The sequence below is a fragment of the Mobula hypostoma genome, chromosome 7, assembly GCF_963921235.1.
Source record: "Mobula hypostoma chromosome 7, sMobHyp1.1, whole genome shotgun sequence".
Taxonomy (NCBI): Eukaryota; Metazoa; Chordata; class Chondrichthyes; order Myliobatiformes; family Myliobatidae; genus Mobula; species Mobula hypostoma.
The window spans coordinates 86,718,985-86,732,933 of record NC_086103.1 but is presented as its reverse complement, the minus strand read 5'-3'; the positions used below and the strand labels follow the sequence as shown (position 1 = coordinate 86,732,933).

Below are 13,949 nucleotides of genomic sequence, written 5' to 3'. Positions count from 1 at the left end.
GCAGGTTGTTCAGGAACTCGTGTATTGGAATTGGCCCTGATTGTTTCGCGAATTTAATAAAACACATTAGACAAGCTCGAGTTTGACCAGATTAGCCAGCAATCAATAGGTATCATGCGAGAGAGTGTGCTTTAAATAAACCCTGTCAAATTGCTCAAAACATTTGCTTTAAGCCAGGTGCTGTTTTCTTTCGGGATGGACAGTGTGGTTAGTTAACAATTGTTTCATTCTTTAGAGTGAGTTGTGGTGTGGAAAGATTGGGAAGACTCAGAGTGAATGGGAAAGAACTTGATAAAGGTGGAGAGGATAGCTTGTGGAGTAGGAAAAGAGAGGCTTGCATTCATGTGTGACTTGTCACACTCTGATTGTTCTGAAGCACGCTTCAGCCATTGAAATGCTTTTGAGTTGTAATATCTGTTGTAAAGAAGGAAGTAAATATAGTTCAGGAATAATGTGAATTTCTTGACTTTCTGTTTTTGGTGCCTGGAGAAGGGTTCTGAGTAAAACAGTGAAGGCCAGTTCAAGCTTCACACACTGGATAATTAGTTCAGTGTCATGATAGACATCAAAGTTGCTGGTGAACACAGCAGGCCAAGCAGCATTTCTAGGAAGAGGTACAGTTGATGTTTCAGGCCGAGACACTCCACACTGCCATCAACTCCCCCGCAATCCTCTCATTCACTCTCACAGTGGAGGCAATTTACAGTGTCTGATTAACCTTCCAATCTGCATGTCTTGGAATGTGGGAGGAGACACGTGAGGTCACGGGGAGAAGGAGCAGACTCCACATGGAAAGCACTGGAGGTTGGAATTGATTGGAAGTCACTGCAGCTGCAAGGCAGTGGGCCATTTCTGATGGTGTAATGGGTCATCCACACATTGCCAATGCCTGGAGCCAGTGTGTATTCAGTGATGCCTACTGTCTGGGCTGGGCAGTCCTTGACTAGAACCTACCAGAGCAGGAGGGGAATACAAGTGTTTGGGACCACTGGTTTAAAACATAAATGAACTCAGCTGGGCCATCCTTGGGCTCTTGATTCTTATGGCCCATGACCATAAATGAAGAAGACCCGTTGTACAAAATCCAGAGCATTGATCAGCATGCCAGCAAGAAATAAACCTTCTGGAGTAGAAAGCAGATGCCAGAGAAAGGGAAGTGTAGAAAGAATAAACTGACGTACTACTGCACAAATTACATTGCCACAAGAGTCACCACATGTTCTTCTAAGTGCTGCATTAAATGGAGTCAGGGAAGGTCAGGAGAGGCTGTAAACACAATGGCGCCTAAACCAAACATGGGCTATACCTTTTCTGGTGAACTCGAAGGTAGACTTGATCAGTATAACTTCACAGAGAGGACAGTGTTTCATCAGATGTTTTATATTCTGGAGCTAACTGCCTAAAGATGGCCCTGTAAACCTACCTCAAGTGGCTGATGCTCTCCCTCCTGGGTCAGTCCATGAAGAGTTCAAGTCCAGTGCCAAATGCCTCAGCACCAGAATTAGCCTGGGCCTCCAGCTCAGTGTTGGAGGCTCTGGGTTCCGGGTGAGGGGTTAAAACTGACACCCTGGAATTGGTTGTAAAAGAATCTGACGGTAGTGTTGTGAGAAGAACTGGTAAGTTCTTTCCAATGACTTGGCCAACTGTTATTCTGCAATTAATATTGTTTAATAAATTACCAACAATGATCACATTATTGTCTGTTGAATCTTGCTGGACTACAAATCGGCTGCCACATTCATTACATATCAACAATTTATTTTGAAAAAGGTGGAATAGCAGTGTAGCAGGTGGTGCTCTGTGGATCTACGAACTATACACAGAAGAAAGTGCAAGCCAATCAATGAAGTCGGCAGCTCTGAATTTCCTGCATTGGCCGACTTTGGAATTGGCATCAAACCTGGAATCCCCATTGGGAGGCAGAAATTCTGCCCCTGAAGCACCAACGTACAGCAGGTAGTGCTGCTGCCTCAAATCTTCAGGGATTAGGTTTGATCCTGATCATCAGGGTTGTCTTTGTGGAGTTTGGATCTTTTACTTGTGAATCCATATATATCCATGACTGCTTCCAGTTTCCACCCGCGTCCCAAAGACGTGTGGGTTGATTGGCTAATTTGCCTCTGTCATTGTTCCTAACGTGTAGGTGGGTGGCAGGAAAATTGGAGAGGCAGAAGGTAGTTGGTGTGCATTTGAGAAACACTAGGTAACAGGCAGACAAGGGTGATATGGGAATAATGCAAATATTCAGAAGATTGATATAGACTCAATGGGCTGAACAACTTCCTCCTGCATCATAAGGAATGATGAGAGAATATATGAGAAATCAGGTCATGAAATGCTGATATTCCTCTTGTCTCTTCATTTCATACAACCGACCATAGACAGGAAGCAATTGTTCGGAAGTATTGACAGCGAGAGGAGGCTGTCAATGCCTTTTACACAAAACTCTCTGCTGGTTATGAATCAAGTGCAGCACCTGTGAGCATAGCGCTATTAAAGCTCACTATCTTGGACTGTGGAGTTCAATTCCAGCACTGTCTGTAAGGAACCCCTTTATGTTCTCCCAGTGCAATATGTGCGTTCTCCCCAGGTGATCCTGTTTCCTCCACAGGAGGAAAGTGTAAGTTGTCCTGTGATTAGGTTAGGGTTAAAATCGGGGTTGTCTGGGATTGGTGGGCCCATGACTCGAAGGGCTGGAAGGGCCTACTCCATGCTGTATCACTAAATTGAGTTCAAACTGAATTCATTAACAAAGTACATATATGTCACCATATACAGTTCCGTACAAAAGTTTTTGGCACTGTACTACTGCCACAAAAATAAAACAAATTTCATGACCTGTGAGAGTGATGATAAACTTGATTCTGATATGGGTCTCTATTGTGGGCTGAAAGTGGGAACGGGGCGGGGAGAGGGGGAATCGCGGTTGGGAAAAGAGGAAGGGAGATGGAAAGGAGCAGGAAGCGCCAAAGAGATATTCTATAATAATCAAAAAAATCAATTGTTTGGAATCTGCACCCGTGTCATTCCCTGCCCCTGATACTTCTTCTCTGCCACTTGTCCCTCACCCCTCCCACAGCGTTCCACTTTTGCCATTCCCAAAATCCTTTGCTCCCTCCAGGTTTACAAACTTATTTTCTACTCCACGTTGACAAATCCAGTACTGTGCAAAAGTCCTAGGCACCCCAGCTGTACAGTATATCTGTACCTAAGGCCTTTGCACAATACTGTACAACCCCGAGATTAATTTTCTTGTGGGCATACTCAGTGAATCCAAGAACCATAATAGAATCAGTGCAAGACGTGGCCCACAGGGCAGGCAAACCTGGGCAACAAACTATGCAATACAAAAGTGAAAAAAAAAAAGCAATAAATATCAAGCACGTGAGATGAAGAGTCCTTGAAAGTGAGTCCATAGGTTGTGGGAACAGTTCATTGTTGGGCAAGTGAAGCTGAATAAGGTTCTCCACACTAGTTCAAGAGCTTGGTGTGTAAGGGTTAATACCTGTTCCTGAATGTGATGATGTGAGTCCTGAGGCTTCTGAACCTTCTTCCCGATGACGATAGCAAGAAGACAGCATGACCTGGATGGCGGGGATCCCTGATGATGGATACTGCTTTCCTGCAACAACACTCCATGTAGATGTGCTCAATGGAATGGAGGGCATTACTCACTACTTTTAGTAAGATTTTCCGTCCAAGGGCATTGGAGTTTCCATACCAGCCATGATGCAAACAGTCAATATACTCTCTACTACACATCTATAAAAGTTTGTGGAAGTATTAGATGCCATTCCGAATCTTTGCAAACTTTTAAGGAGTAGAGGCACTGCTGTGCTCTCTTTATAATTGCTTTTACATGCTGGACACAAGACAGGTCCTCTGAAATGATAATACAGAGTGATTTAAAGTTACTGACCCTCTCCACCTTTGATTCTCCCAGTGAGGACTGGCTCATGGACCTCTGTTTTCCTCCTCCTGAAATCAATAATTAGCTCCTTCATCTTGCTGACATTGAGTGAAGGTTTGTTGTTGGGACATCACTCAGTCAGATTTTCAATCTCCCTCCTATATGCAGATGTGTCAGCAACTTTGATCCGGCCAATGAGAGTGGTGTTGTCAGTAAACTCACTATGAATACGGCATTGGAGCTGTGCTTAGCCGCACAGTCGTAAGTGCAAAGCAGGGAGAACAGTGGCTAAGCAAACACCTTGTGGTGCACCTATGCTGATGGAGATGTTGTTGTCAATCTGAAATGACTGAGGTCAGCACGTGAGGAAATCCAGGATCCAATTGCACAAGGAGGTATTGAGGCCAAAGTCTTGCAGTGTTTTGATTAGTTTCGAGGGGATGATAATATTGAATGCTCAAATAGATAAATAAACAAACATTATTTATGGGGGATTTAGCATGATTGAAAGCAAAACAGGGTGTCAGCATGAAGGTTAAGCCTTGTAGCTAATGGAATCTCTCACGTTCCTTTGCTACTGATAGCCTGTGACAGCTGAGATCCACTGTTCTTAGAGTTAGTCTGTGTTTATAAGGAAATCCTGATCTTGGAGTGAGACAGCAGCAGAGTAGCTCTGGGCAAACACACATACTCCAGTGGACACACACTAGGAGTGATACCTTGTTACAGATTCCTTCTCTCATTCAGAGGTTGTTGTTCTGTCTGAATCTCTGATCATTGGACTGCGTATGTAAGCATAACCAGTGGCGTCTGTGATCCTCGGCCCCAGCAACTTGAAAAGCAAAAAACTTCGGCTGCTGGAATTTTGAAATAAAAAGGGTGAAATCCGAGCAAGACTCCTTTTCCATGATGCTGCTTGATCTGATGAATATTTCTATCAGCAAAGAAAAGCTCCCAGGTTTCATGTTGAATACATCGACTTCAGCTGAGGAGACAAATAAACCCACCTCAGCACATCTCCAATCAGGATCATTCAGTATTGAATAAGATTACCCTGGTTGTGATGCACTCCATGATAGATTCGGTGATTCATCTCCACAGCCCAGGCTCACACATGAATTGTGGTCTCATGCTAGATGTGTGCCCAACATTTTGCTGAACTATACCATGGCAAATACTTTTCCAATAATTTCCTTAACTGGATCATTCTTCATAGATTGTCCTAGATGCTGAGAGATGGCTGGTCAATTAACAGCAGACGGTTCAATAAACAATGTTCAATAAGCACACCAATGCATCTTCCACCAGGACTCACTATATTGAAAGCACAGACCAGTATCACATGTAACTGTTGGAATAGGGGAGGGATGGATAGTGATTGGGTTTAAGGACCAATTTCAATGGTACTTTTACTTACTGGTTTGATAGCTACCTCAGTATGAACCCTATGTTAAACATGGGATCTTGCTGATCTCGGTTTGAATTCATTTCTGTGGCATCTGGAAGGCTGAGCCAATGTTGCCACCACTGTCTCTGAAGCCAGGTGGTCATATAATCAAGGCTTGCTGAGAATTTGACTCCAGAGTTCAGGATGATTTATCAGTGTAGTACTGACAAAATGCTGTAATGTAAGAGATGATTTGTGGATCAGGTCGTTACACTGAGGTTTTGATATTGACCTCGTTGGTGGATCTAAAAGATCTTGTGGAAAGTACAGGAGACTTCCTTGCGCTAAAAAGGTGATATTTTCCCTCAGTTCTCACTTCTGAAAAGTAGATGAGCTATTCGTTTTGCTCTTATCTGTTTTGGGGATTTCTGTACTGCTTCATTCGTCAAAGCTGAAAACCCGAAGTAAAAATAGAAGACACAAACACGAGGAAATCTGCAGATGCTGAAATTCAAGCAACACACACAAAATGCTGGTGAACGCAGCAGGCCAGGCAGCATCTATAGGAAGAGGTACAGTCAAAGTTTCGGGCCGAGACATCGACTGTACTTCTTCCTATAGATGCTGCCTGGCCTGCTGCGTTCCACCAACATTTTGTGTGTGTTGCATAAAAACAGAAGATGCTGGAATTACTTAGCAGATCAGAAAGCATCTGTGGAAAGAGAAATGGCATTAATGTTTCATTAGACCCTGAAAGGCCACTGATGTGAAATATTAACTCTCTCTCTCTGCCCCGCCTCTCTTTCTCCCCTATATCTTTCTTCTCTCCCTTTCTCATTCTCTCTTTCCCTCTTTCTCCATCTCACTCTCTCTCTCCCTCCTTCCCCACACTCCTTTTCTCTATTTATGCAGCCTGAACTGTAAAATGTTTCTAGTATGTTCTATTTTTATGTTACAAGAAAGAAGTTATTTTGTGTCAAATCTTTTACAACCACAGTGTTCCAAAGTTGTTTCACGGTCAATTCTCTCCTGAAGTGGAATCGCTGTTGCAATTTTGTAATCGGTTTGAGCACAGCAATGGTGATAATGATCAGATAATCTTTTTTTAATGGCGTTAGCTTTGGCATAAACTTTGACCAGAACACTCAGGATAATCACTGGCACTCAGTGAAACTAGACCAGGGTATGTTTACACGATCTGAGAAGTCAGATGGTCTCATAGTTTGACACCTGATGCAAATTTGGCCTGCAGGTCTCCTCAGCTCTAAACTTAGTCCACTACCCAGTCTGCCATCAGGCAAGGCTGCAAAGTCTGAAGTTGCTGTTAGAATTTGCATAGTTCTTGACGCTGATAGCATTTTAGACAACTGGAATAAATGCATTATGCACAAGCACTAGATGAGCTGTGAACATTTTCCAGTTTGCTTGTAAAAATGTGGTACATATGCAATGTAATCATTAGTTCCATATTAAATTCAATCCATGTACATGCCTGTGCCCGTCCCAGTTATGGGGTAGCACTTCAACCAGGGAATGTGATGGAGGATAATGTAAATGAGCAGATGTGCAGTGATACATTTGACCAGGGCACAATTTACATGACGACTTAAAAACATAAAATTGAGAGCAATATTTTTTGCTAAAAGTCACTTTGTTTAAAATGTATCATGCAACAATTACAACTGTTGTGTTCAGTGGTTCATTAGCAGCTGCAGATTATCCACAGATCCCACGGCAAATGATTGCTTTGGTTTGGCTGTGGAGCATTGAGTTAACACTAGGGTACCCATGTTCTGTTTTGAAAATATATAGATTTGGCCTCACTTTATGGCAGCTTGTGGAGCCTCTGCCACCCAGTTACAAGGTTTTGTATTCAACCTTACACTTGGCCCTGCCTATATGGAGTTTTTTCACTTTCCTTGTGACTGTGTAGGATTCCTCTGGATGTTCGGTTTCCTCCTGTATCCCAGATACTTGTGAGCTGCTAGATTAATTGGTCACAGTAAATTGTACCCAGTGTGTAGGTGAATGGTTGAATCTGGATGGGGGTGAGGTGGAGATGGTTGGGAATGTGGGCAAAATAAAATAGTTTTGGTGTTTAATGAGGTACGGGAGACTGCAGAATCTGGAAAAATTGGAGCAGGAGGAACTAGCGGCGTAGTGGTTAGCACAACTTGTTACAGTACAGGTGACCGGGGTTCAATTCCCACTGCTGCCTGTAAGGAGTTTGTACATTCTCGCCATGACCGCATAAGTTTCCTTTGGGTTCTTCAGTTTCCTCCCACAGTCCAAAGACGTACTGATTGGTAGGTTAATTGGTTATTGTAAATTGTCACATGATTCAGCTAGGATTAAATCAGGGGATTGCGTGACTCCAAGACCCGGAAGGGCCTATTCCAAGCTGTATCTCAATAAGTAAAGAAATAAATAACCTTGGCCGGTCAGGCAGCACCTATAGAGGGAAATGGAGAGTTGACATTTTGGGTTGAGGCCCTTCATCTGTACAGATCAAGACAACACATCCTGTTGCAAGGTGTCAGCCCAAATCATTGACTATTTCCTTCCATAGGTGATGTCAGACCCCTGAGTTCCTTCAGTTTTTTGTGTGTTGTATTAACGTTTGATGGTTGCCATGACGAGCGAGGTCAAGAGACCTGTGTACTGCCAAATATGTTCTGCCAAGCTGAATGAACAATATTAGTGAAAATTCAAATGTAACCATGAAATGAGTGATAAGAACAGAAGACTGCAGTATCTAGCAGAATGACAATAGCAAACATATGGGCTATTAGTAGCCTGCTGGAGGAACTCAGCAGGTCAGGCAGCACCTGGAGGGGGAAAGGAGTTGATGCTGTTTTGGGTTGAAATCCTGAATTGGTACGTCGGACTAATTCTGACTGGTCCACAGATGCTGGCTGACCTGCTGAGTTCACAGCTTAAAGTAAATTTATTATCAAAGTTACCATAAAACGACTGACAAACCAATGTGCAAAAGTAGACAAAGTTTGCAAATGGAGAACATGAGCTGTAAAGAGTCATTGCAGTGAGTTTGTAGGTCATAGAATCAGTTCAGAGTAGAGGCAAATGATGTTAACCATGTCAGTTCATGAACCTATGGCTGAAGGGTAATAACTTTTCCTGAACCTGGTGGTGTGACACCCAAGGCTTCTCTACCTCCTGCCCGATGGTAGTAGAGAGAAGAACGCATGATTCTTTAGCAGATTGTTTGTTGCTCCAGATACCAATATTTGCAGTCCATTGTGTCTCCAAAGAATACACACTATTACTGTAGAAGCAAAGTCACATATGTCTATCATCATGCTCTCCTCCCCCAGTGGTAAGGACACATAATTCAAATGCATAGCTAATGAATGGAACTAGAAAAGGGGAGAAAGCAGGCAGAAATTAACAAAGAATTTATATGGCATCTTTCAAAAGGTGAGAGGTTCAAATGCACTGTGCAGCTAATAGTAGCACTTACAGAATGGAGTGTAATTACTATTGTAATGTAGAAACCAATTTGCACACAGCAAGTCTCCACAGAGACCAGTGTGATAATTATCAAATATTCAGATGGTGGTTAAGAGGTGAATATTGAATAGATATTTAGGAGAACCATTCAGCTCTTCTCTAAATTGTGTTGTGGCTTTATTGAAGTAAAGAAATAAATAACCTTGGCCGGTCAGGCAGCACCTATAGAGGGAAATGGAGAGTTGACATTTTGGGTTGAGGTCCTTCATCAGGACAGATCAAGACAACACATCCTGTTGCAAGGTGTCACTTCCTGTTGCAAGGTGTCACTTAAAAGTAAAGAAGAATTTATACTCACATGACCTGCTTTCTTGTTCTCCTTTCGATTAGTTTTTATGTTTTGGAGTTACCAAACAAAACACAGGACTTTGAGAATCACACTCTAGTGGCCAAAAATAACATTTTTGGAAGATGTAATAGTGAATATTCATGTCATTTCTAGCAGTTATTTAATAATGAATGTTGTTGTAGTTTATGCTGAGATAGTTTTACCAAGCTGACAATATGATTCACTTCTTTCCAGTAGCTGACTGGAAAGGATTGTACAGATTCTTGTTTACTTCCAGAACACATACTTGTCAGACCTCAGGATAATTGCAGACGCAAACCTAGGCGGCGTGGTAGTGTAGCGGTTAACACACTAGAGGTTAATACAGTACTGCTTTACAGTAGCGGCGACCTGGGTTCAATTCCCACCACTGCCTGTAAGGAGTTTGTACATTCTCCCCGTGACTGTGTGGCTTTCCTCCCACAGTCCAAAGATGCACTGGTTGGTAGGTTAATTGGTTGTTATAAATTGCCCCGTGATTAGGCTAGGATTAAATCGCAGATTGCTGGGCAGTGTGGCTTGAAGGGCTGGAGGGTCTACTCTGCGCTGTACGTCAATAAATTTAAAAAACTGTCAGTAGTTAAAGTTCTGACTAAAGTTAGAACCTTCTTCCTTCCTGTATCATCTTTAGAAGGAGCAGCTCTTATTTCCTTCTCATGCCTATGCTGCTCATGGTTGCTGATTTATGCTAGGGTACAATTGCCTTATCCCTGCACCTTCTTTAATAAAGAGATCAGTACTGACTTGGTCACTAGATGGTCCGTTGCTATGTCAAAGATTCCTTTCACTCCCCCTCTGCGTTACTAACAACGGCTCTATCTCTTGCATGCTGAAATGTACATGGCAATAAATACCAGCTTTATAAAATTGTGACAGCTTAGAGACAGATGTATTTTGGTTAAGAAATCATGCCTTTGGGTAAATCTTTCTAGTCTACTTACAAAGACAAAATATGACCCTGGGAATAGTTATAAAAAAGAGACAGTTTTATGACAACAGTCTTTTCCCTTTCGGAATGTGCAAAGTACTTTAGAGGTTATGAATTATAGGCATTGTTGTAATAGTGGAAGTCTTTTTGTACACAGTAAGCTCCCATAAATAACCATAGAGTGATAAACAGCTAAACAAATCCTGTGGGTTACTGGGTCCACACCGATCATCAACCAACCATTTACTTTACTCACCCTGTATGACCATCAACTGCTGCCAGATTCTACCGCTCACACAGAGGTCAAAGTGCAGTGGCAATTTACCCACCAACCCTTGGTTGTGGGAGTGAACCAGAGCACCTGACGGAAACCCACACAGTCACAGAAAGAGCACGTAAACTTCCCCCACACTATACTGGTCTCTGGTGCAATGAGGCAGCACTTCTACCAGCCAAGAAGAGATTTGAAAATTGGACGAGGATTTTAAGACTCTGGCATCAGTGAATCAGGCACTCAGGGTGGTGGTGAATAGTTGCAGATTAGGACATGCACAGCAGTACTTGGAAATTAGTAAGCGAATATTGATAAGTTATCACTAATAGGCAGCCCTGTGGTAAGGTCAAATGACAACCAACATGGAGGCTACTGAATAACCTGAAGTTACAAGCCTGAGAACATTGAGGCCAAATAAATGCTGCTTTGTGTAGAGTGATAGGTCATCACAAAGTGAAGATCTAAACCAGTGTTCTTTTGGACTCTGCAGCTGGTGTGCATTGTAGTCACTTAACCTTGTACTCCATCAGTAAAAGGGCTTGTGAAACATTATGTTATGAAGACCATACTTTTATAACATCACACAGATCATCACACGGGTCAAATGGATTTAAGAAATGGGGTCATAATAGTGTGATTTATATGAATTCACCTGTGTCAGACTCAATTCAGTTTTAACAGGCTGACAATATGATTTACTTATTTCCAGTAGCTGATTATACGGGTTCCTGTTTACTTCCAGAACACATACTTGTTGGATCTCAGGATAATTACAGACACAAACCTAGGGACATTGAGCAGTCAGAAAGAACCTAGAGAAATGCTGATTGGAGTTTCAGTTACAGCACTGAGTGTGATTACATGTGCGATGGGGGAATCACAAAATACCTTGCCTGATTTTTTGCAAATCCCCATCGATAATGAAATGAAACCTGAGGGGAGATATGGGATTTGAGGCAACAACTTGAGGTAACCTTATTAATCAAAGGCAAAGTCCTCCCTTTGTACCATGCATAACTTTGGCTGTAACACTGTCAGATGTGGTCTCAAAGCTCAACTAAGAGCAGCAACCATGACTTAATTTAGACTCCCACCGTGCCTTTTGTGACCAAACGAATCTACAGCTCTTTGCCCTGAGTGTCAGCCTGTTCTGTTGCTTTGAAAGCTGTTTCATATCTGTTGCTCCCATGACCCTGTGACTCGGCTTTGAAAATAGTTTCAGCATAGGGAAAAGGGAGGGGAGGGAGTCAGAGAATGAGCGAGAAAACAAACTGACCTGGTTGGCCCTGACGATATGAAATTGATCTGATATTAACACGTAGATGCTGGAAAATGGACACCACAGCTGACTGCCCTTCCAAACAGATAGTTTTCCTATATTTGGGAAATTTTGATGCATCAGCAACCTCCTTAAGTCCTCCTCTTGTTTATAAATTCCAAGCAAATTTATCCCAGAAAAAAGATCCCAGCACTTGTTCCTGTGCACCATTGCTCAGTTTGGGGCATGTGCCTGCTGCTATTTTTAACTATTTCAGCTGGTTCATCAGTTTAAAAGTATTTGTTTAGGGTGTCGAAGCCAAAGTGGGCAGCTGCAAAGACTTGTGTGCTTCAGGGTGGCTCAACGGACTTTCGAAGGGTCTCCAATGCCTGTCCCAGCTCTCTTCTGGACCTGCCATTTCCAAGAGACATTGCCACATAAGGGCTTGTTTGAGGCACAGTGCGTCGGTTGACAGGGCCACCTTCCCCTCCCGACAGATGGTGTTTCTCTTCATGTCAACAGACCGCTCGTAGCTGGAGGCCACAGTGGACCAAGCCACTGGCTTTGCCAACAATGCTGGCAACAGCAGTCGGTCAGGAACAGGGATCCGGTGTCTGTGCACTTCATAACTCAGGGCACTAACTGACGAGGTGTTGAAATGTCTAAGTGACAGGCGGCAGGAGATATATATATAAATATATATATATTTATTTATATATATAGAGAGAGCGAGAGAGAGGAGCAAAAAGCTAGTGGCATGGTATGAGCCCATGAGCCCATGCTTCATTTCTTTTTGGCAACACTGAGGAAACTGGTGCATATAAAATTGTTAAAAATGCCAGCACACGGCTCTCTCAAACTGAGCAATGGGGGAAAGATCCTCATCACAAGATAAATCCAGCAACCTTTATTGGAGATCCTCTTCTCTGCTGCAGTAATTATAAAACTGTCAGGAAGAAAGGGGTTATAGTGAGACTGAAAATGAAAGAGGAATTGTTGGACAACAGAGATTCTGATAATTTTGTTGAATATCGCATTAAGCATTATCTCCTGCTGGAGAGTGTGATGAATCTTTGGAATTCTTCACCCCAGAGAGTCTGTGAGGCTAGATAATTAAAGTGGAGGTAGATGCATTCTTGAAAGAGTGGTGGATTGAGGGTGATGGGGATCTGGACAGAGGAGGAGTTGGGGCCTGGACAGAAACAGCCATGATGATATCGAATGGTGGGACTGGATTAAAGGACTGAGTGGCCTTCTACTGCTCCTAATATCTTATGTCATGGTGTTCCTCTCTTCACATACCTCTTCTGTGCATCCAGAGTATTCTGTTGTTTGATAGGGGTGGTGGGGGAGAGGCAAATACAGTGCTCACAAATAAGTGTGTATTCTGGTGGGATCTTTTCCAATGTAAGCTGCAGTGAGCACCCAAACCAGCAACCCTTAGGAGTTTAGAAACGCAAACACGAGGAAATTTGCAGATGCTGGAATTTCAAGCAGCACACATAAAAGCTGCTGGTGAAGGCAGCAGGCCAGGCAGCATCTCTAGGAAGAGGTACAGTCGACATTTTGGGCCGAGACCCTTCGTCAGGAGACCCTTAGGAGTTAATGGCTGGTCTTCCCACGTTAGGATAGACTGAGAGCCCTAGACAGCTAGAGCGTATGTCATCAAACCTAATCCTACCAATTCAGAAGGTGCACCCAGCCATGGTCAGACCCTTCCATGATGCTGCCTAGCTGAGGTCCACTTAGGTTATATCATGACCACACCAGGCAGAGAAGCAAAGCAACAGCCTCTGACATTGACTTCTTTCTACGCAAACTGTGCTTTCAAGAAACACACAAGAACAACAATCTACATGATGTGTCCAATAAAGTAAAAACACTGTAATTCTGAAATTCATACACACACACACACAATCAGGTACATTACACAAACAAACAGAAGCATCCCTACATATGGATAGTAAGTGTTTACCTCTCCTGGCTCTGTTTTGCACTAAAAGATCCCAAATTTTCCCCGAGGTGAATTGCTTCAACGGAAGCAGCCTTTGTTTTGAAACTGTTAACAACTAAACTCCAGTGTATACTACCAAAGCCTCTTTTATGCATCTTTTCACCTTTAAGGCACTCCTTAAAACTTATCTTTTTGAACAAACCTTCGGCCATCAGCCCGGATGTAGTTTGGTGCTAAGTCTGTTCTCAGATGCTCTGTTTCTTGGGATGCATTGCAAGATGAAAGGTATCATATATAGTAAATGAAGGTTGATGCTGTATATATAAGTGGAGAGAATTGTTATATATAGGTGGATGTTAGTGCTGTATGTAGGTGTAGG

General features: G+C 42.8%; 1 protein-coding gene across 3 annotated transcripts in view; it reads left to right on the top strand.

Annotated features, from left to right (window-relative positions):
* Positions 1 to 13,949, top strand: part of ebf1a (EBF transcription factor 1a) — a 481,697-nt gene that overhangs the window by 215,712 nt on the left and 252,036 nt on the right. The window lies entirely within an intron of this gene.